Source organism: Hoplias malabaricus, chromosome 4, assembly GCF_029633855.1.
Source record: "Hoplias malabaricus isolate fHopMal1 chromosome 4, fHopMal1.hap1, whole genome shotgun sequence".
Classification (NCBI taxonomy): Eukaryota; Metazoa; Chordata; class Actinopteri; order Characiformes; family Erythrinidae; genus Hoplias; species Hoplias malabaricus.
The window spans coordinates 48,809,987-48,832,413 of record NC_089803.1 but is presented as its reverse complement, the minus strand read 5'-3'; positions in this window follow the sequence as shown (position 1 = coordinate 48,832,413).

The window sequence follows — 22,427 nt, the reverse complement described above, 5'->3', positions numbered from 1 at the left end:
GACTTATTTACAAGTTTCTGACCACTTATAAAATGTCTTCAAAGTGCTGCCCTTTGTGTTGTATTGTCAATGCAACCCTCTTCTCCCCCTCTTCACACACTGATAGCAACAGCGCAGGAGAAATGCTAGCACGGGCTTCCACCAAAATGGTCACCATCCATCTTGAAAAGTTTCCCCCCTCCCATATACTAATGTGCCACAAACAGTAAGTTAATATCACCAACCATTCCCATTTTTTGTTGCCCACCTTGTATGCATTAATGCGTATGTGTGTGTGTAAGTGTGTGTGTGTGTGTGTATATATCAGTGGGATGATTAATTAATAAACATGTGCATATTTATTTGGAAAAGTTTACATCAAAACAAAACTATTCCCCCAAATTGGTCCTCAACAGAATTCTGGCGCTGTTTCTGTACTGATTCTGTTCTTGCCAAAGGCTACATTAAGGGCACAGAGGGCAATAGTGAGTCACTTTGGTCACTAAAATAATAATGTGACACTAAAGCTTGGACCTTCACATGCACTGAAACTTGCAGGTCCATTATTGTGCAATTTGGGATTGTTCATGGACTTGAGGCTTGTCCATATTAAGCCCTTGATAAAATGTATTATAACACTTACATGGTTACAAATCAAGATGCCTATCCTATTAAAAAAAGCAGCTCTTATTAGAATTAGACACTCTTATTAGACTGCTGTCTTTTTGTAAATAATATTAAATAACATGTACACTATAGCCTGTAGTTTGTGGGCAAACTGCTTAAGTTCAACTAAAACCAGAGGACATTTCTGAGCAGAGTAAACCAAATCTATTTGACTGAAGACTGCCACACTGGTCACATAGACCTCAAATTCAACTACCTATTTCAGCAAGTGGGAGGGGCGTATGCAGCAAGTGGGCATATACCAACAAGTGGGGTATGGCTAAGTTCACACAGCAGGGAAAATTGACCCAAATACAAATGGAACTATAATTATTTTTTAATATACTGCATTTTAATTGATATTTTAAAGAAGTGTGTTAATCTTCCTTAATTGTTATTTAATCTTGGTTTTTAAATCTTTGTGTTATAGATTGATACATGTGAGAATGTTTTGCACTTTTACTTGCAATTCTCAATTTCATGATATAATATAATTTTGGGCTCTCACAGCAAAGTTCTATGGCTACGCATGAGTGAAACCTTGCTTAAATATACACTCCTTTTCACACAAAGTATTTCTTTATAAATCACTTTCCGACTTGGTTTTGTGCATATGCACCTTTTATAAATGAGGCCCCTGGTCTTTTTTCTGTATGACAATACACCTCGTGGAAATTTGTATAAAGGGTTCTTTATAAAACATATAGAATAAGAGCTTATTTTTTAGTAGTTCTATATAAGTTTTATAATGTTAAGTTCAGTATGAAGCTGTATAAAAGTGGATCATGGAGATATTAAACTCATTTTGTCAGCACTCATCTGCTTCTCTTTGGAGATCTTGTGTTCGTGAGAGACCCCAGGAATTACTGGAGTCAAGTCAGCCTCCACTTTGAAAAGCTTGGTCAAACTAGCCCTCGCTTAGTTTTGGTGTAACTGCGTATTCTAAACATTACAGTAAGAGTGTGTAGAGGAACGAATTTCAAAATAAAAGTCACTGACAGGAAATCTATGTAATATATGAATTATTTTCTAAACAAATAGTACATGAATAAAAAAAAACAAATATTTGATATTTTGTGGAAATAATGAAGATATCAGGACATGTCACTCAAGTCATTCTGATGGGCCATTTCAAAATTAAGGCCCTTTTTGTTGTCCCATCTCTGTAACTTTAATTCCAAATTTGTATAATTATTAAATGGAAACCATTAGTTTGCACAGAAAAACTTCATAATGATAGTACAACACCTGATTATGTCCCTCACTTAATATCAAGTCATTCTGATGTCTCATTTCAAAATAAAGGCCCTTTGTGCTGTACCATCTCTGTAACTTTAATTCCAAATTCATATAATTAAGAAAAGGAAATCATTAGTTTGCACACACCATTTTCACTTCATAATGATAGTACAACACCTGAATATATCTCTCATTTAATATCAGTAATGCCAGAACCACAGCCATGTAAATGACTATTTAACAGTTGAATTTCCTTTATATTTAAACTGTTATTAAATGGAATACTCTTGTTATTACACACCAGTTTCACTTGACAGTACAACACCGGAGTGTGTCAATTATTTTATATCAAAACATTGTGGTTTTGTGTTTTAACATTGAATTTGTTATCTCATTTAGATTCCTAAAAATATGACTGGTTCACAATGTTATGAAATGATTTTTTCATTTTTCATGCAGAACGAATTAACATCAGAGCACAATGTTCATATTATGCACAGTCATCAGATCTATCCTCCTAATTGACATTTTTGATAACCATGTGGTTTGGTTTCTCCACCTCAAGAACAGGGAACCTGATAAATAGATATAATACTTTTGAACATGAGACAAGTATGTAATGAATTTTTTTTACCAAAATTATATCTAATCAAAACAAAGCCAGGTAATACTCACAGCTCATCAAACACAATGGATTGTGGGGCGCTGGGGATGGCTGCTGCATTTTTTATAGTTTATAAAAATTATACATTACACATTGTACTGGATAATGGAGTATGTTTTAGTGACATAACTAAGAATATGGACATTATTTTTAAGTTCTCTGTGTTGAAAATGCTTTTAAGGGCCTCTACACTGACCATAAATCTGTTTGGTAATGTTAATTTATTAACGATTCCTGGGTCTGTGGCTTTTATTTTGAAATGACACATCAGAATGACATGATATTATGTGAGTGACATAATCAGGTGTTGTACTATCATTATAAAGTGAACTTTTTCTATGCAAACTAGTGGTTTCCTTTTAATAATGATCTAAATTTGGAATTAAAGTTACAGAGATGGGACAACACCAATGGTCTTTATTTTGAAATGACACATCAGAATGACTTCATATTCAGTATGTGAAATAATCAGGTGTTGTACTATTACGTATTATGAAGTTAAATTGTTCTGTGCAAACTAATGGTTCCCTTTTAATAATGATCTAAATATGGAATTAAATTTACAGAGATGGGACAACACAAAGGGCCTTTATTTTGAAATGACAATACAGAATGACTTGATATTGAGTGACATAATTGTTGTACTATCATTATTATGTGAAATTGTTCTGTACAAACTAATGGTTCTCTTTTAATAATAATCTAAATTTGGAATTAAATTTACAGAGATGGGACAACACTAAGGGCCTTCATTTTGAAATGACACCTCAGAATGACTTGACATTACGTGAGTGACATAATCAGGTGTTGTACTATCATTATGAAGGGAAATTGTTCTGTGGAAACTAATGGTCCCCTTTTAATAATGATCTAAATTTGAAATTTAAGTTACAGAGATGGGACAACACAATGGGCCTTTATTTTGAAATGGCACATCAGAACTTGATGTTAAGTGAGTGACATAATCAGGTGTTGTACTATCATTCCCAGCTAGCAAGGTAGATCTGGGCCGATTCTGGCTCAGGCTCGGCACTGTCAGCTGGCTGCCGTATCGGCGTTAAGGCGGCACCCTTTATCTGGCCCAGTTCCGGCTGCACGTTGGCACTCTCGGCTAGCTGAGGCTCGGCGTGAATGCGGCACACTGCATCTGGCCCAATTGCGGCTGCACGTTGGCACTGTCGGCTGGCGAGGCAATTGCCATTGCAGTTAGCACACTACACTGATCAGAGCATTTTATTAAATACTGCGTATTAATCGTATGTGGCCCACCACATGTTAAATAAATAGAATCATGATTATTTTAACTTTTTAAATGTCATACAGTTTTAGGTAAGCTCTATTAATATTGATGTAATGACTGGGACACGCAGTCACATATCTCCAGGGACCTGGACGTTGTGGATTCGATTCCCGCTCCGGGTGACTCCGGGTGTCTGTGAGGAGTTGGTGTGTTCTCCCCATGTCCGCGTGGGTTTCTTCCGGGTGCTCCGGTTTCCTCCCACAGTCCAAAAACACACGTTGGTAGGTGGATTGGCGACTCCAAAAAGTGTCCGTAGGTGTGAGTGAATGTGTCTCTGTTGCCCTGTGAAGGACTGGCGCCCCCTCCAGGGTTTATTCCCACCTTGCGTGGATCCACCGCGACCGTGAATTGGATAAGCGGTTACAGATAATGAATGAAGGAGACAGTGCCATGCTAAAGGGAGGAAATTGTTATTTAAGTTTTTAAAGAAGACTGGACTGGAACGTCAGCTTTAAAATGAATGAACTCTGAATGAGAAAACGGAAGATGGCAGAAGTGAAGCGCTGTAAAAACACAGAAAAAGAAGATGAAGTTTCGCGCTGTTTTCTGTGACTGCGGCGCACGAGCAGCTCTCACTGGCCTCAGGGAACAGCTTCATCCCATAAGTATTTCAATTTATACGAATATTTTCAGATACATATGTATTTTGGTATCGCCCAAATGTAGTTAACATCGTTAGTTATGTACGATATTCTATAAACTGCTGTAGGTTACATACATAATATTGAACCGTTTTATTTATTTTTTTCAAATGACAAATTTTAGCTAACCTGTTTAACTCTAGCTAGCACTTTTTTTCCTCTGACATAGAAAACATTTAAATGACATGACAATCGCTCATACATGAGTTATTTTAATTTGAGTAATTATGTGGTTTGATGGCGTATAAGACGATGTGAGCATTTTTTGTGGGTTTTTATGTCACACAGAACCGCATACGTCAGTATAAGAAATAAAATAAGAAATAAAACTGCTTAAACACATTAAGGTACTAGCTAGGTGGGTTAAAATACATTCTCAATCTCAGTGCTGGTTTTTGGTGTAATGTAATGTTATAAATATATAATTCCACATACACTAATCCTTTGTTAGGGAGTAGCAGTGATTTTTGGGCTAGTGATTAATGGATTGAAGGAGGTTATATTGAAAAGGATAGAAGCCTATTTACTGAGAGAAAAAATTAACAAAAGCATGTGAAGTAGTTTATTTTTGGAGCTGTGAAATTAGTTAAATTTTTCAAAATTAACTATGAACATGAACTAATTCATTTTCTTTATCTAATTATGTAAATATGGACTGCAGTAAGAAAACTAGTGGGGCAGTGAAAAATGCAGGTGGGCAGTGAGAAAGGCAGATAGGAGGTTAAATTAAGTTATTTAGATGAGATCTTTAGCATCAGTTGTAGCATTATCGTTTGTATAACCGTTTGTACTATAACCTGATAATCTTTTACATTTGAAGTTCTGTAGTTAATAAATCTGCATGCATTAGCAGTTTGCAGTTTTTTGTTAAATATTTTTAAAGAAAATATATTGAAGAGAACAGAACATGTACATAATCTCTATATGTTTAATTATAGAGCTGGAATTCAACAAGGAGTACAACTACACTTGAGCGTTCTTTCACTACACTGCACATCCTGAAGATCATTGTTGTCCAGGCTGCCAGAAATACGAGGATACGGCTGATATTTCCATCATTGTTGAGGGCAGTGAGGTATTGACAAAGCGTGACAACACAGCAGAGGCTGGCAAACTGTTGATGGAACTGATGTGTGCATGAATAAGTGTCAAATGTGTACTTCCACACATTTGAGGAAAGTCAAAGTGTTTTAAAGTACCTTTCTGCCATATTATTTATTTATTTATTTATTTATTTTTTACCTTTCCAAACCTACTGGTGAATTATTTTTGTATTTTAAGCGATTTGTTAATATGGCCTTAGCATAGTATATTTTTAAAGAAAAGTCTGGATTTAAATGGCAGTTCTTATGGTGTAAAACCAATTTAAAAAAAAACAGTATTTGAATGTTAATTGGTTTTAGGAAATCATGACACTGCCAATTTCAAATTTCAATGCCAGTTACAAATGTATTTTCTATTTATTGATTTTTATGTACTGTTTGTATTCATTGCAATTGCTGTATGTTTACATTGTTTCAAGGTTGTATGAAAAGCACACTTACTAATATCCTCAATTGTACATATTTGTACATTTAATTAGGAAACAAGATTATATTATAATTGTAGATTTTAAAATGTGTTGTTTTCATACACCCTGTTTCATCTCCAGGACTTTTATTACATTTTTTGTTATATATTTCTATAATGAAATACTACAAACGTATGTCTCGCTCTGTAGAAAAGAATGCAATGTACCTTTAAGAAACAAAAGTGCACTTTTAAACACTTGTACCTTTAGTGACCAATAATGTATATTTTTTCTGAGAGTGTAAGATATTTAATAAAGCAGTAATTTCACCATGAACCTGATTGTACCCTTTTCTGAGGGAAGGGAGGGTGGTGTTAAATGTTTACCACATTATGTACCTATAAAATATGAAGTGATTTTACTGTATGGTTTTTGAGTAAATAGCATTCAAACCCCCCATAATGTTCCATTGTTTTTGAACATGAATCAAGTTCACTGCTTTCTAATATGTAGTCCATACAACCAACAGATATCAGTTCAGTGTTTACCACACTATGTAGTTATGAAATATGAAGTGATTTTACTGTATAGTTTTTGAGTAAATGACATTCAAATAAGTTATGCAGAAGTTATCTTAATATGCAGAAAGACCTTTCTCCACTCTGTCTCTCTTCTCAGCCACACCAGCCTAGATGGGAATGTGAGATAAACATCCAGAACAGGGTCATAAACCACTCTCTAGGGAACTTTTTTATGACCCAAGGCCACACAGGGTCAAGAGAGGAATCTTTGGAGACAATCCCAAGGATCAGTTTATGCTCTGTGTAAACTGCTTAATTAAGAACTTCTCAAACTATAGAATTAAACCTTAATTCCTATTGGTTTAAAACAGTTTGAAGTTACATATGTGTAACACTGTTTGAAATTAATTCCATTTAGACAGTCAAAACAGGTGGAATTAATTTACATGTTATTCGGTTTAGAATAATGTAAAACGTGGTTTGTCTTAATGATATTACTTTGTGTTTACATATAATCTTTTATATTGCAAAAGTATGATTCATAATCCTGGGATATTCATTCAACAGGGATCATCTTAAAGTCTTTGTCTTGTCAAGTGTCATAAATTTTATATGAGGTCCCTACCAAGGTACAGGAAACAGCCAATCAGGAGCAAGAGATGCTCCAATCCTCAACCCCTGAGGACCAAGCAGGTATTAAATACGGGTTTATTAAACTCTGGTTAAAAACCCAGTGGTGCGAAATGACACACACACTTTTGAGAATTTTTGGAGAGGAAAAAAGTTTTTCTGAAGAACATCTCCCTTCTGCTTCCAGCAAGCAATGCTTCTCAACTAGGGTAGTCAGTTAAAGGAGAGCCCTGGCCCAGAAGTTTTATTTTAATTTTATCTCTAGTTAAAACTATAGTTAAAAGGACTGTCAATCCAGAGCCTGCTGACAATCCAGAGCTGGGACCAGGCCGCAGACAGACAGGCTAAACCGACTTTCTGTGAACTGCCTTGAGGCATCACCTAGGTTCTACTATATTGAGACTGTGTCTTTCTCCCGAATTAAATAAAAAAAAATTTGAAGTAGACAAACAAAATCAGCCTGTTTAAACAACCTAATCAATATTAAATCATACACATATGATAGCAGCAACACCTCAGAACTAAAATTTGGGTTACTAAATAAAAGATCACTAAACTCAAACGCAACCATTGTAAATGATATTATAAGTGATCATAAATTTGATGTTTTCTCTCTCACAGAAATGTGGGTTAGACCAAATGAATATTCAGCACTAAATGAAGCCACCCCTCTAGACTATAATTATGTGCATAGCCCAAGATTATCAGGCAAAGGAGGTGGAGTATGTGTAGTTCACCAAAATACCTTATACATCAGTCTTAAACAATGTGACAACTTTGCTTCTTTTGAGGTTCTCTCCACCATTATTACAAATCCAGTCACAAAAAAAAGGATGCATTTTTATTATGTAACATAATATAGAATTAATTGTTTTCGCTACAAACCTAGCTGTGTGCAATCATAAAGTTATAATTGTAAGAGATTTCAATATCCATTTTGAGAAGGCAGATGACCACCAAAAAGGCATTTACTTCAATCCTAGAATCTATTGGTATTACTCAAAATGTAACAGGGCACTCCGACCATTACCTAATTTCATATGAACTATGTCTTAGCCATAATATATGTACGTCCCGTCGCTATTCTACAAAGAGTATAATAAAACCATCTACCGTCTTACAATTTATAAAAAACCTCCCAGAACTATCAACCCCAGTTCCCACTCCATCAGACCCAATGGAGCTAGATGTACTAACTGAATATTTAGAAAATACCTGTCAATCTACTTTAGAAAATGTGGCACCACTTAAGGGAAAAAGTATGAGACAGAACAAGTTCACCCCATGGTACAATGATAAATCCCATACCTTAAAACAAACATCACGGAAACTAGAGTGGAAATGTCGATAAACCAAGCTGGAAGTGTTCCATTCTGCCTGGAAAGCCTTATAGAGTATAGAAATGCCCTCATTAAAGCTCGCTCAGCATATCCCTTGCTGATCTCTAATAATAAATATAATCCTAGAGTACTGTTTAGTGTGTTTTCCAGAACTACAAAAAATCAGGCAGGTTCTGAACAACTAATTCCGACAACTCTCACCAGTAAAGTCCTAATGAACTTTAATAGAATTGAGAATATTAGACAACAAACTCAACCCACAGTATTAAATCCGACGTGGCTACCACCCAATGTGACTGATATAAAACATAATATAATTGTAAAAGAAAGACTTGAAACATTTTACCCACTCCCACAGTTAAAACTAGAGAAGATTATCATCTCTGCAAACTGTACAACTTGCACACTTGATGCAATTCCCACAAAATTACTTAAATAAGTACAACCAGCTATTATCAGTACTCTTAACTATAGTAAACTCATCCCTTATCCTGGGCTATGTAACCAAAGCTTTTAAACTAGCAGTTATTAATCGTATGATCAAGAAACCAAGTCTTGTCTAATTATAGACCTATTTCTAATCTTCCATTTCTATCCAAGATCTTAGAAAATCTGTGGCCCAACAACTTAGTTCATATCTACATAGGACTCATATATATGAAAAATTCCAATCTGGATTCAGGCCACATCATAGCACTGAGACAGCTCTAGTCAAGATAAACAATCTTCTTCTTGCCTCTAATCAAGGCCACGCATCCCTGTTGCTGCTTCTTGACCTCAGCGCAGTTTTCGATACAACAGACCACAATATTCTCCTAGAAAGGTTAGAAAACATGGTTGTAATTACAGGGACAGCCCTATTATGGTTCAAATCTTACTTAACGGAATGTTATCAATTTGTAAATGTAAATGATTTATCTTCAGATTATTCTAAAGTAAGATTTGGAATACCACAAGGCTCTATCTTAGGAACATTATTATTTACATTATACATGTTACGGCTAGGCACAGTTATAAGAAACCATGACATTAACTTTCACTGTTACACAGACATTACGCAACTGTATATTTCAGCTAAGCCCGATTACAAAGATTAAAGAAAATAGAGGACTGTGTAAAAGACGTGAAAGGCTGGATGTTATGCAACTTCCTCCTTCTAAACTGTAAAAAAACAGAGGTCCTGCTTTTGGATCCAAAGGTGGCAAGAAATAAATTATCAGATTTAAGTTTAAATTTGACTTTCCAGTTAAACCTGGTTCAGCAGCAAAAAATCTTGGTGTCATAATTGACCCGGATTTAACATTTGATCAACACATAGGCAGTATCTCTAGGGCAGCTTTTTTACATCTTCGCAATATTGCTAAGATTAGAAATGTCTTATCCCTGCAGGACGCAGAAACATTAGTACATGCCTTTATTACTTCAAGGCTTGACTACTGTAATGCACTACTGTCAGGATGCACCAGCAGCAATTTAAGAAAACTTCAACTAGTTCAAAATGCTGCAGCCAGGGTCCTCACTAAAACTAGAAAATTTGAACATATTAGCCCAGTTCTATCATCACTTCATTGGCTGCCTGTAAAATTCCACATCGACTACAAAATTCTGTTATTAACATATAAAGCTCTACATGGGCTCGCTCCTGAATACCTTCAAGATACAATTTCCTATTATGAGCCTCCACGTTTACTCAGATCACAGAATACTGTTTTTTTTTTTTTTTTTACCGTTTTTTTGTTCCCAGAATTCAGAAGGCCTCAGCTGGGGGAAGAGCCTTTTCTTATAAAGCCCCCCAACTCTGGAATGATCTTCCAGAAAATGTTCAAATCTAGTCTAAAAACTCATTTGTTTAGTTTATCTTTTGGTAGTTAATGCTCCCCCATAGCACAGAAATTCAGAGACAAAAACACTACCAAAAGCACTACACCCGCACTGTTATCACCTGAACCATTGACACCCACATCAACATCTCAGCCTGAGGTGTCAAGCTCTGCCTCTTCTTTTGTTATGGAGACGTGATCTGCTTCATATTTTATTTATTTGTATTTACTTTATTATTTGAGCTTGATTATTTTACATATTTGGGTTCATAAGTGTGTCTTTTAAAAATAAATGTTCAAACAAAAGAACATGCTTCTTGACTTTCTTTCACATTGCATTTGAACACACGTATCCAAGTGGTCTATTTTAGCACTTTGGAGAGGAATATAACCCCAATTACACCAAAAGAAAACACATTTAGGACAAGTAGTAAGTCCTGCATGGCTTGTCAGAGACTAATGGTGCTAAGTCATGCCCAACAAACAAACCAAGCAATGTATATTCGTAGTAATTCATTGTAGAAGCCATTTTTGCAGATTGAAGGCAAAAAGGACACTTGGAGATGTTCAAAGGGACATCGGGGTGACACTGTATTCAGACTTGAATAACTACAAAATAAATAAAGTCAAACACCCACTTTTTTCTGGTAAATGTTAACACACAGACATCTAAGCCACAAAATGGACATCTAATGATTGCCTTTATAGTGAAGTGTAAAATATTGTTTCAAGACAAAAAAGAAACAGTGAATGCCTAATGTTTTTGATATTCAGCACTAAGATGGAAGCATATGGAATCATTCTTATGATCAAAAAAACACATATACATGTAATTTTAAGTGTTTTATTGAAGAAAACACCAATATTTTGCTTTTTTTCCATACAGTTAGTAAATAATAATCCTTAAGATTTTGGTATCTATACTCAGACAGAAATTCAGAGAGGTAGCATAGTGCTAAAAAGTTTAAATATATTATACATGTTTACAGAAAGAGGAGGGTCTGGAAAGTTAATTTCATTAAGGGTTTGTATTGACACTGTATTGTTTAGCAGTATGCTATTAAAAGAATGCACATAATGTATCAATGTGAATGAATTACGCCTCAGTATGTGTCACACACAGTGTGAGAGAATAGTGGCTTGTTTTGATATAAAATTATGAAACGTTTTAGAGCATGTTATGAATTAAGTTATATAATAATATGCATGTTTAAAAATGTTAAAGGTATTAAACACCAGATTCTTTTATTGTGAAAAATAATCTTCCAGTTGCTATGGGGATCAGCTTACTAGTATTGCTGTCTTCACACTGCTCACGTAGGGCTCAACATAGGTCAGCGCTTAGCTCACTATGTTACGAATAATTCAGAAGAAACGTAGGGACTACGCTCACAAAGGATTTATGTTTTGTGTCAGCTACAGTGTGTGATGTAAATCCTATCATGAATATGTAAGTACGCCCGGATTTGAGGCTTCCCATTGGCGAAAACCTTAAGAAGCGTGTAAACGTGTCATTTTTGGTCACGTTATCACGACAAAATTGTACGTGTTAACACGCAAAATTTTAATAACGTGTTAACGCGCATGTGTTCAAACGTTTAGAGCCCAACGGCGTTCTATGCACACACATACTCAAGACGCACAGGTAGGTGGTTTTAACCCTAAATGTACATGACAAAAAATAAGTGTTTTGGTGAAATTCACAAGTACATAATGCAATTGTTACATGAGCACATCAAACCGGTTGGCAGAAGTGGCTGCGGTGGAGGGGGGGCAGCCTCTGCTTCCCACGCCGGCGCTCCCATCCCGGTGCAGGCGTGTAGATAGGTACCGCCGCGGCAGAGGAGCCGAAGTGGCGACGGCCACGTAGAAGGCGTCGCGGGCTGCCTCGAGTTTCGTCTTCACCCGCTGGAGCTCCGTCTGCTTCTCCTGGAGACGCTGAATCCGGCGACCCAGCTGCTCGAGCTCCGCGCCGAGCTCAGAAAGGGCTCGTTCCTCGGCAGGCGCCAAGAAGAGAAAAAATAACCAATGAGTAATAATATGTACTAAAAAATGAAGTTAACACAGTGGATTAGGAACGATGAAGACAGCACACTAAGATAAGCAATGCCAAAAAATATGCAATAGAGATTGTAAATAAACGTCTAAAGGACTAAATAAACAGCAGCAAAAATTTCAAATCAAGCACGCGACCAGTCAGCCGGAAGTGACGTCCCTCTGACGTTGCAAGTAACAGGGAGCTCCAACCAAACACCGTTGTTATCACTAAGCACACAGGAATTTATCCAGAAACTGCAACTGCAAGAAAATGCGTTGTAAATAAAAAAGAACGCCTATAACAGGAACCTTATCTTTCATTAGCAGATATGTCAAAAAATGGCTTCACATTGCCGGATACAACTTAAATGTGAAACTGCGTCAGGCCAATGACTACAAAATGCAGACCAGACATTACTCATTCTAAACTAGCAATGTTTTTATATTTAATGTCACCCAATAATAATTTCACGTTGATTGTAAATGGTATACACGTTGACTGTATATGGTTATAATTCCAGGTGTTATAACCCGTTAAAAGTTCTTACAGAGAGGTATTAATACACTTGTTCACAAGTGTTTCACAATGTGAAATTTACCAAACGCAAGTCAGTGTTGTTTTTCCACAAAGGTCTAATGTTATTAAAAAAAAAAAAACTTTTAATTTACACTCACTGTGCACTTGTCAGATAAGCCCAGTGTCCGTGTGCCCTTACCTCATGATTTACAAATTAAGCACTGCTCACCACCTCTAGTGCATTATAAATATGTGTTCACTGCCACAGTCAACTTACATGCAGAAGACATCTTTTCATTCATTCATTATCTGTAACCGCTTATCCAGTTCAGGGTCGCGGTGGGTCCAGAGCCTACCTGGAATCATTGGGTGCAAGGCGGGAATACACCCTGGAGGGGGCGCCAGCGCTTCACAGGGCAACACAGACACACACATTCACACCTACGGACACTTTTGAGTCACCAATCCACCTACCAACGTGTGTTTTTGGACAGTGGGAGGAAACCGGAGGAAACACAAGGAGAACAAACCAACTCCTCACAGACAGTCACCCGAAGCGGGAATCGAACCCACAACCTCCAGGTCCCTGGAGCTGTGTGACTGTGACACTACCTGCTGCGCCACCGTGCCGCCCAGAAGACATCTTTTGCACAATAATAAATTAATTCAAGTTTGTCATTTTTTAATATTTTAAAAACTAATTCCTGATAATATTACAGGCATCAATATCTGTAACAAAGGGCTGAAAACCCCCGACTTTTCATAATTTATTCAGCAATGTTACTGTTCCTTTAACACCCAAGCCCACCCACAATTGATGTCACACATGGGGCGGTCCCAGTGGGGCGTGTCTGCATCACAGAAACGCCCTCAGTTGGAGCTGCAATTAGACCCTCCTTGAATTTAAACAAGAATGACACCAAAACCATTTTCTTAAAATTATCACGTTGTAAAAACTTGAAAGCTAATGTAAAAAACTATATAAATTCAAGTTAAGTTTCAAATGTTTCAAGGATAGGTTACTGGATAGGGTAAAAAGATAGAAACGAAAGTAACTTACCAAATCAATTGCGATACACTCCTCTACTGCCATGCTGCTTGCACCAGTCAGTCCTGCATTCGGCGCAAAGCTTCAAGAAAATGACACTCTGTGCCTTGAGATGTAATGCAGTTAGTTATGCTTTTGTTTTGTTTTGTTCTTTTGCAATAACAGATATTCTCATTTTTTATTGATCATTTTTAAAAAAGTTTGCATTTGAAAGTATCTCCAAAGCACAATTAAACAAGCCTTTTCATAAATACCAGAACTGTAGTCCGTGCTTAGGTTTTTTATTCCCTTTTGTGTTTATATATATGCTTTCTCTGTAAACATGCTTGTATTAAATTATATATGATCATACAAACAAGTAATCATATAAAACAAATAAGAAATATAAGATAAAAGGTGTGAGTGAGTTTGAAGAACAATGTTTCAGATTTTCATTGATTGCATGAATTGTTAAATCAACAGCACACATCAGTGGCACAGCAGGTAGGTAGACTTGTGACTCAAAAGTGTCCTTAGGTCTGAGTATGTCACCACGTATATTTTTATATAACTTACACTGTCTAAAGATATTTTATATACATAATTGCAATGCTGTTGTTTCTGAAATATTGAAGTGTACTGCTGCCACAAAATGTCCTCTGTTTGTTGTTATCGTGTCATAATTATTCATTATCTGTAACATTATCAAATAATTATGATCTTGTCATAATTATGAGATAATCATCTCATTATTATATATCCGGCCATTTCTCTTCTCCCATTTGGCCTTGGTCAGAGACACTGTCTTGGATACGGTGAACTCTCCGTTGTTGATCTCCTAAGAGCTGAAATCTGAACTGAGATCCCTTGAGAGAGCCCGGCTCTCCCTTAACTGAGAATTCTCCTTGAACTCTAACTGAGTCTAACTGGCTGAACTGACTGTAACATAACTGACTTTTTCGTGCCACTGGGTTTTAACCAGATTTTAGGAAACCCACCTTGAAGGCCTGATTGGTCCTCAAGGATTGAGGATTGGATGTTTCCTGTACCCAATTTATGACACTTGACAAGACAAAGACTTAAGTAAGATTCCTGTTGAATGAATATCCAAGAATTCTGAATCATACTTTAATAATATAAAAGATTAGATGTTAACACAAAGTAATATCATTAAGACAAAATTAAGACCATGTTTTACATCATTCTTAACCAAATAACACACAGAGTATGTGGCGACCTTGTTTCCTACATAGGTTCATATAAAAAGGTGATTTTAAACACAGGTAAATTAATTCCACCCATTTTGATTGTCCAAATGTAATTAATTTCAAACAGTCGTACCCATATGTAACTTCAAGCTGTTTTAAACCAATGGGAATTAAGGTTTAATTTTCATCAACCTCAATAGACTCTTAAAACCATATGTTAGTGCCCGCCCTCTCCGTTCTTCAAAGGAGCACCAACTAACACGGCCAACCCCCCGTACAGGTCAGTCGAAGCTATTATCATCTCTGGTACCATGCTGGTGGAACGAGCTTCCAAGCACTATCAGAGCAACTGAAACCCTCTTCGCATTCAGGAAATCCTTGAAGACCCAGCTCTTCCGAGAGTATCTCTTGCACTGAAAGTCTTTCTTTAATGCACTTATTACTTCCTGGCATATTGGACTCAATGTAAGGTAATTTGTATAAATGGTGCTGTAGTCTGAATGTTAGATCCTCTTTTGTAAGTCGCTTTGGATAAAAGCATCCGCCAAATGCATAAATGTTATGTAAATGTAAATGTAGTTGGAACACACCCTCCGATCCCCCTTCTTAAAAAGGGGAACCACCACCCAAGTCTGCCAGTCCAGAGGCACTGCCCCCTATGTCCACGCGAGGTTTCAAAGACATGTCAGCCAGGACAGCCCCACAACATCCAGAGCCTTGAGGAACCCAGGATGAATTTCATCCACCCCCAAGGCCTTACCGCCAAGGAGTTTTCCTACCACCTCGGCCACCTCAGCCCCAGTGATAGACGAGCCCCCCCTTGGTCCCCAAACTCTCCTTCCTCTGTGGAAGACATGCTGGTGGGAAGATCCTCGAAGTATTCCTTCCACTGCCTATTGACGTCCCCAGTCGAGGTCAACAATTCCCCACCCCCACCATATACAGTGTTGGTGGAAAACTGCTTTCCCCTCATGAGTCACCTGATGGTTTGCCAGAAACTTCTTGAAGCCGACCGAAAGTCATTTTCCATGTCCTCACCGAACTCCTCCCACACCTGAGTTTTTGCCTCAGGCACAGCCGAAGCCGGGAGCCGCTTGTCTCTTCGGTACCTGTCAGCTGCCTCCCCCGAGCCAACCAGGCTCAATAGGACTCTTTCTTCAGTTTGACAGCCGACACCGAGTTCGGGAATTTCTGTTATGGCAAATCTAAAATTAATCTCTAAGTATCACCAGGAAGGAAGATCAATGCTCAAAGAATTATTTTGGGAGAACCGAGGAATAAGACTCGCAGTCAAAGATTCTCTCTTAACTCTCATTTATTGAACAAAAACATACAGATGACCATACAGATGAACAAAAACATATATATGACCCCAATCACGTACACCAGCATGCGTTATTACATCAACCCAAACATTCCCTTATTGGTGGATCCTAGTTTATTACTGTCAGAAAGAAAAAAACTGCAGGTGAGGGGTGTCTTTCAGTTTGTTGACTCCCTTCTTCCACTCTGTTTAGTCTCCCCTACTCCCTCACAATTGCTCTTTCAGCACTTTCCCACAGTCTCCACTATCTCCTGGGTCACAGTAATACAACACAACGTTCCTTCAGGTCACAAGCTTACTAAGGCCTACATAATGCAATGAGAACAGAGTCAAGATGAATCAATCATTAATATAAATCATTAGTTATCATTAACCATTACTCATTAGTGTTAATCTGCATTTTTCCCACCACAATTGCCACCCCGACAGGCACCGACAACCTTGCAGCCACAGCTCTGTTCAGCCGCCTCAACAATGGTGGTCTGAAACATGGCCCATTTGGACTCAATGTCACTGGCTTCCCCTGGGATGCAGTCACAACTCTGCCGGAGTTGAAGATCTTTCTGACAGGTTCCTCTGCCAAATGTTCCCAGCAAACCCTCAGCACACGTTTAGGCCTGCCAGGTCTGTCCGGCATCCTCCCCTGCCATCTGATCCAACTCACCACCAGGTGGTGATCAGTTGACAGCTCAGCACCTCTCTTCACCCAAGTGTCCAGAACATGTGGCCGCAGGTCTGATGATACGACTATAAATTCGATCATTGAAATGCGGCCAATGGTATTCTGATGTCAGGTGTACTTGTGGACACCCTTATGCTCGAACATCGTGTTTGTAATAGACAAACTGTGACGGGCACAGAAATCCAATAACTGAACACCACTCGGGTTCAGATCAGCGGGGCCGTTCCTCCCAATTACGCCTCTCCAGGTCTCACTGTCATTACCCACGTGAGCGTTGAAGTCCCCCAGCAGAACATTGGAGTCCACAGAATGAGTGCTCTCCAGCACCCCCTCTAGGGTCCCCAAGAGAGCCTGGTACTCTGAACTGCTGTTTGGTGCATAAGCACAAACAACCATCAGAGCCCTTTCCCCAACCCGAAGGCGCAGGGAAATTACCCTCTCGTCCACTGGGGTAAATCCCAACGTACAGGCGCTAAGCTGGGGGGCTATGAGTAAGCCCACTCCTGCCTTACGCCTCTCACCCTGGGCAACTCCAGAGTGAAAGAGCATCCAGCCCCTCTCAAGGAGATTGGTTCCAGAGCCCATACTGTGTGTCGAGGTGAGCCCAACTATATCTAGCCGGTACCTCTCAACCTCACGCACCAGCTCAGGCTCTTTTCCCACCAGAGAGGTTACGTTCCATGTTTCAAAAGCCAGTTTCAGTAACCAAGGATCAGAACGCCAGGGCCCCCGACCTCGGCTGCCCTCCAATCGACAATGCACCAGACCCGGATTACTACCTCTCCCACAGGTGGTGGGCCCATGGGAGAGTGGACCCATGTTGCTCCTTTGGGCTGAGCCCGGCCAGACTTCATGAGTGAATGTCCGACCACCATGCCCTCGCCAAGGAGCCCCTCCACCAGGCCTGGCTCCAGGGTGAGGCCCCGGTAGCTCTACTCTGGGCGGGGGAAGCTGTGTCCTGGTTTTAGATTTCTTTATCTTGGCCTTTATGGATCACTCTTTGTCTGGCCCATCACCTATTGCCCCCGACAACATAGCTCCTAGGCTCACGCAGGCACGCAAACCCCTCCACCATGTTAAGGTGGTGATCCGGGGAGGGGGGTTATCTAAGTGTCCTTGTAAATTACACATTTTTATATAATGATTTTTTCTATGGCAGTCTTTGCACACCTGTCCGTAGGCAAGGCACTTCCTTGGTTCATTCCTTGGTTCCTTGGTAGTGTACCCACATCTAGTGCAGTTTCCTTTATTTCTCATCTTTATATTCTGTGATGTGGCACCATTGTCTTTCTTTTTGTCATGTTGTTTTTTCTTGGTGACTTTATGAACAGGAATTTTAACCTCCTCATGTAGACTCCGACTTATCTCACTGGCTCTGCAAATATCTATTGCTTTATTCAGCATGAGGTCAGGTCTTGGTAGTCGTCGTATAATTTGATCATCCGTGATTCCACAGACAACTCGATCCTGAATCAGTGAGTCGGTAAGATTCTCAAACTCACAGTCTCTTGCTTTATTCTTTAAATAAGTCACATGCATCAACAGTTTCTGATTTTCTTTGCGCTCATGTGAAGAATAGGTGTCTCAAATATGTCCAATTTTTTCTGGGCTCACTGTGTCGACGGAACAGCTCTTTCAGAACATTGTAGTCATCAATGTCTTTATCGAACTCAAAAGTGTTAAATACCTTAATTGCTTCATCCCCGGCCACATGCAGGAATGTGGCTCTTTTCACTGCATCGGACATTTCATCAATCCTGCTGGCGACAAGAAACAATTCAAATATCTGGATCCAGATCCTCAAATTTTCCGCTAGATGTCCTTCTAGACTTAGTGAGGTTAGGGTTTCATCTGCTCTATTTCCTCCCTCTATTTCGCAAGTTTCTCTCTGAAACCATGTTGATATTTTACATACAATAGCAGTTGATAGAATAACGTACATAACATTAACGATAAGTACATTTGGGCAATACTAAAATACTCATGTATCCAAAAATATAAGGGTAAATTGAAACACATACGGGAAGAAGCTACTCGTGCGTCGCAGTCACAGAAAAGAGCAGACATTTTCATCATCTTCTTCATATATGTTCTTAGAGCGGTTCGCTTCTGCCACCTTCGGGTTTCTCATCCAGAGTTCATTCATTTTAAAGGTGTTGTTCCAGTCCATTCATTCATTCATTATCTGTAACCACATATTCAGTTCAGGGTTGCGGTGGGTCCAGAGCCTACCTGGAATCATTGGGCGCTAGGCAGGAATAAACTCCTTCAGCACCAGTCCTTCACAGGGCAACACACACACACCTATGGACACGGAGTTGCCATTCCACCACTGGGAGGAAACCAGAACATCCGGAGGAAACCCACGCTGACATGGGGAGAACACACCACACTCTTCACAGACAGTCACCCAGAGTGGGAATTAAACCCACAACATCCAGGTTTGGCACCCCGTTCAGCACGACACTGTCTCTATATAACCCTATTTATCCTAATAATTTCTCTGTTGTTGTCTCAGTCAATATATCATTTATCTAAAATATTACAATATTAACAAGTCTTACCTATAACTGTAAGGCATTTAACAAGTTAAAATAATTATTCTTTTTATTTAACATTAGTTACATCATTTTCCAGCCCCCTCCAGGGTGTATTCCCGCCTTGCGCCGAATGATTCCAGGTAGGCTCTGGACCCATCGCGACCCTGAACTGGATAAGCGATTACAGATAATGAACGAATGAATGGACATCGTTTTCCAGACAGTTATCAGTATTGTCTTTTACTTTTCAATGTGGGCCACATACGATTTATACGCAGTATTTAATAAAATGCTCTGATCTGCAATGGCAATTGCCAGCTGACAGTGCCAACGTGCAGCCGGAATTGAGCCAGATGCAGGGTGCTGCATTCACACCGAGATGGCAGCTAGCCAACAGTGCCGAGCCCGAGCTAGAATCTGCCCAGATCTATCTTGCTAACTGGGATGGTGACCCTCAGGATACTCTCCCAAGGCTGTCTATCACTAACTGTCATGGCTAATCTTAAGAGAGGTCCACAACTGGTTCAAAAAAGTAGCTAAAATGACCTCTCCTCTAAAGAGAGCTGTTGAGATTTCAATATTAAAAATGTTCGTTCCTACTCCCTGATAGCAAGGAGACAGCGGACCACTGTTGGCCCACTGAGGGCAAAGTTGGAGGTCCACTAGTGTTTTGCACAACATTTTCCTTCTCAAAGCTGGCCTAAATGTAGCTCAAAAGAATGTATCTTAAAAGTTAACTGCATGTGAGTCATCAACCTCAGCTAATAAACTCTCTGTGCAGAGCTGTCTGTTAAACCCTGCAGCAGGTAAAATAAGTCATTTATACAAACAGTCCATATAAACATTTACTGAAATTATCCACATTAAGTAACGGTCTTTCCATGTGAATAACAAAATAATTTAGCAAACAACTGCCCTGCTTCTTGAATTTGTTCTGAATAACAGACTGTATTACAAGTGGCATGGTGGCACAGCAGGTAGTGTTGCTGTCACACAGCTCCAGGGTCCTGGGGTTGAGGGTTTGAGCCCCACTCCAAGTGACTGTCTGAGAGGAGTATGGTGTGTTCTCTCAATGTCCATGTGTTTTTCCTCCGAGTGCTCCGGTTTCCTCCCACTGTCCAAAAACACATGTAGGCAGGTTGGATTGGCTACTCAAAAATGTGTGAGTTAGGGATGCATAATTACCATTTTTTCCCAAATGAGTATGAGTAAGTGTATATTTGTACTTGCCGATACTTATGCTTACTTAGAATTAAGCAATCAGGAGCATTGTGTAATAGTGTAGTTATTAATTAAAATATTTTTGTTTAATTAAAAACTTGTTGTTAATTCCTAGAATTTTTTAAGCATTTTCCCACATTACATTACCAATAATAGGCTACAAATCACACATTGCATCGAAATGAAGTGTTTTTGCTTTTTTTTTTTGGAGGGGGGGTATTAACTCTTTACCTTCTTAGTAAATATAAACCTTCATGTTTATACTTATCAACTTAAGGATTGGAAGCAAAATAATTAATACATGTGTTTAGTTGTGCTATGTAATATTTGGGAATTTGGTTTTGGAGACTACTTTTTTTTTTTAAATATATACACACAAGATGTGGAGTAACATATATTTAGGATGGTCTCACGTGTCAAGGCATAACTTGTTGTCTGTATCTGTAGTGTATGCAGTAATGCTCTGGTAAAAGGATTTTGATGCTTATTATCTTGCTCTGGAAGGGCTTGAAGATTCCCACAGTATTTATGATATTATTTGGACTTATTTATGCACTCAACATTGAACACATATGTAGTGGAAATAGTATGCACACGTTGCGGTGGCATAAGCACTACATAGCGGAGTCAATGATAATTACTTATTATTTGATTAATAATTAATTATTTAATTCATTTTGGTAAACTCCATTTTGGGAGTCATTAAATAATATGTAGTGTCTTTACATGTCCAATTTTAGCTTGGACATGTAGGTCATCATGTTAGATGACTTTACATATTATATTTTAGAATTAGCTAGAATTAATTATTATTAATGAATTATGCTCATTGACTCACTGTAGGTTCTTGGCTCTGAAATTGAATCTGAGCTAGAAGGAATAATTCTGTACAAGAAACGTGCACACAAACAAATAACCAAGGATTGGTTTTATCACACAATTGGTTTATTAATAATAATATCAAATAATGAATATTGATTATTCATTCATATGATGAAATGGATTACAGCGATACATGAGGGAACAGTGAAGTTAATATCTGAGGGAATTTCTCTATGATAATTACCCTAAATTCTAGAAAGGCTATTGTTTATCAACAGCAAACATTCAGCACCAACCTCCTGAACAATGAAAGAAATGAAACCATGTGACCTTACGTATCCTGGGAGATGGACAGAGAGCATGCCGCTAACGCGCGGTGCTCTTCGGCGCAGCTTCCGGGAGAACTGCAGACATGGGCCTTGTAGACTGCAGCCGCGGGCGTACCTTTTCTCCCCCTTTTCAGACACGGTGACCCCTCCGTCGGAGCTGGTGGCATTCTGAAGTTTTCTGTGGGGATTCTCCGTCATCGCTGATCTGCCTCTTCGTAAGACATGTCCATGCAGGTCTCTCCTGGGCAGGTCTCTCCTCATCTCAGAAGGTCATTCTGAGGGTGCGTGTGGCCATCTTCTCTGTCGTTGGTCCGGAAGCTGTCATCACTTTGAGGGTCAGAGGTCTGAGGTCTCCTTCATGCTCTGGGTGGCACTGAATTTTGCTAGAGTTAAACTACAGTCCTTTGTAG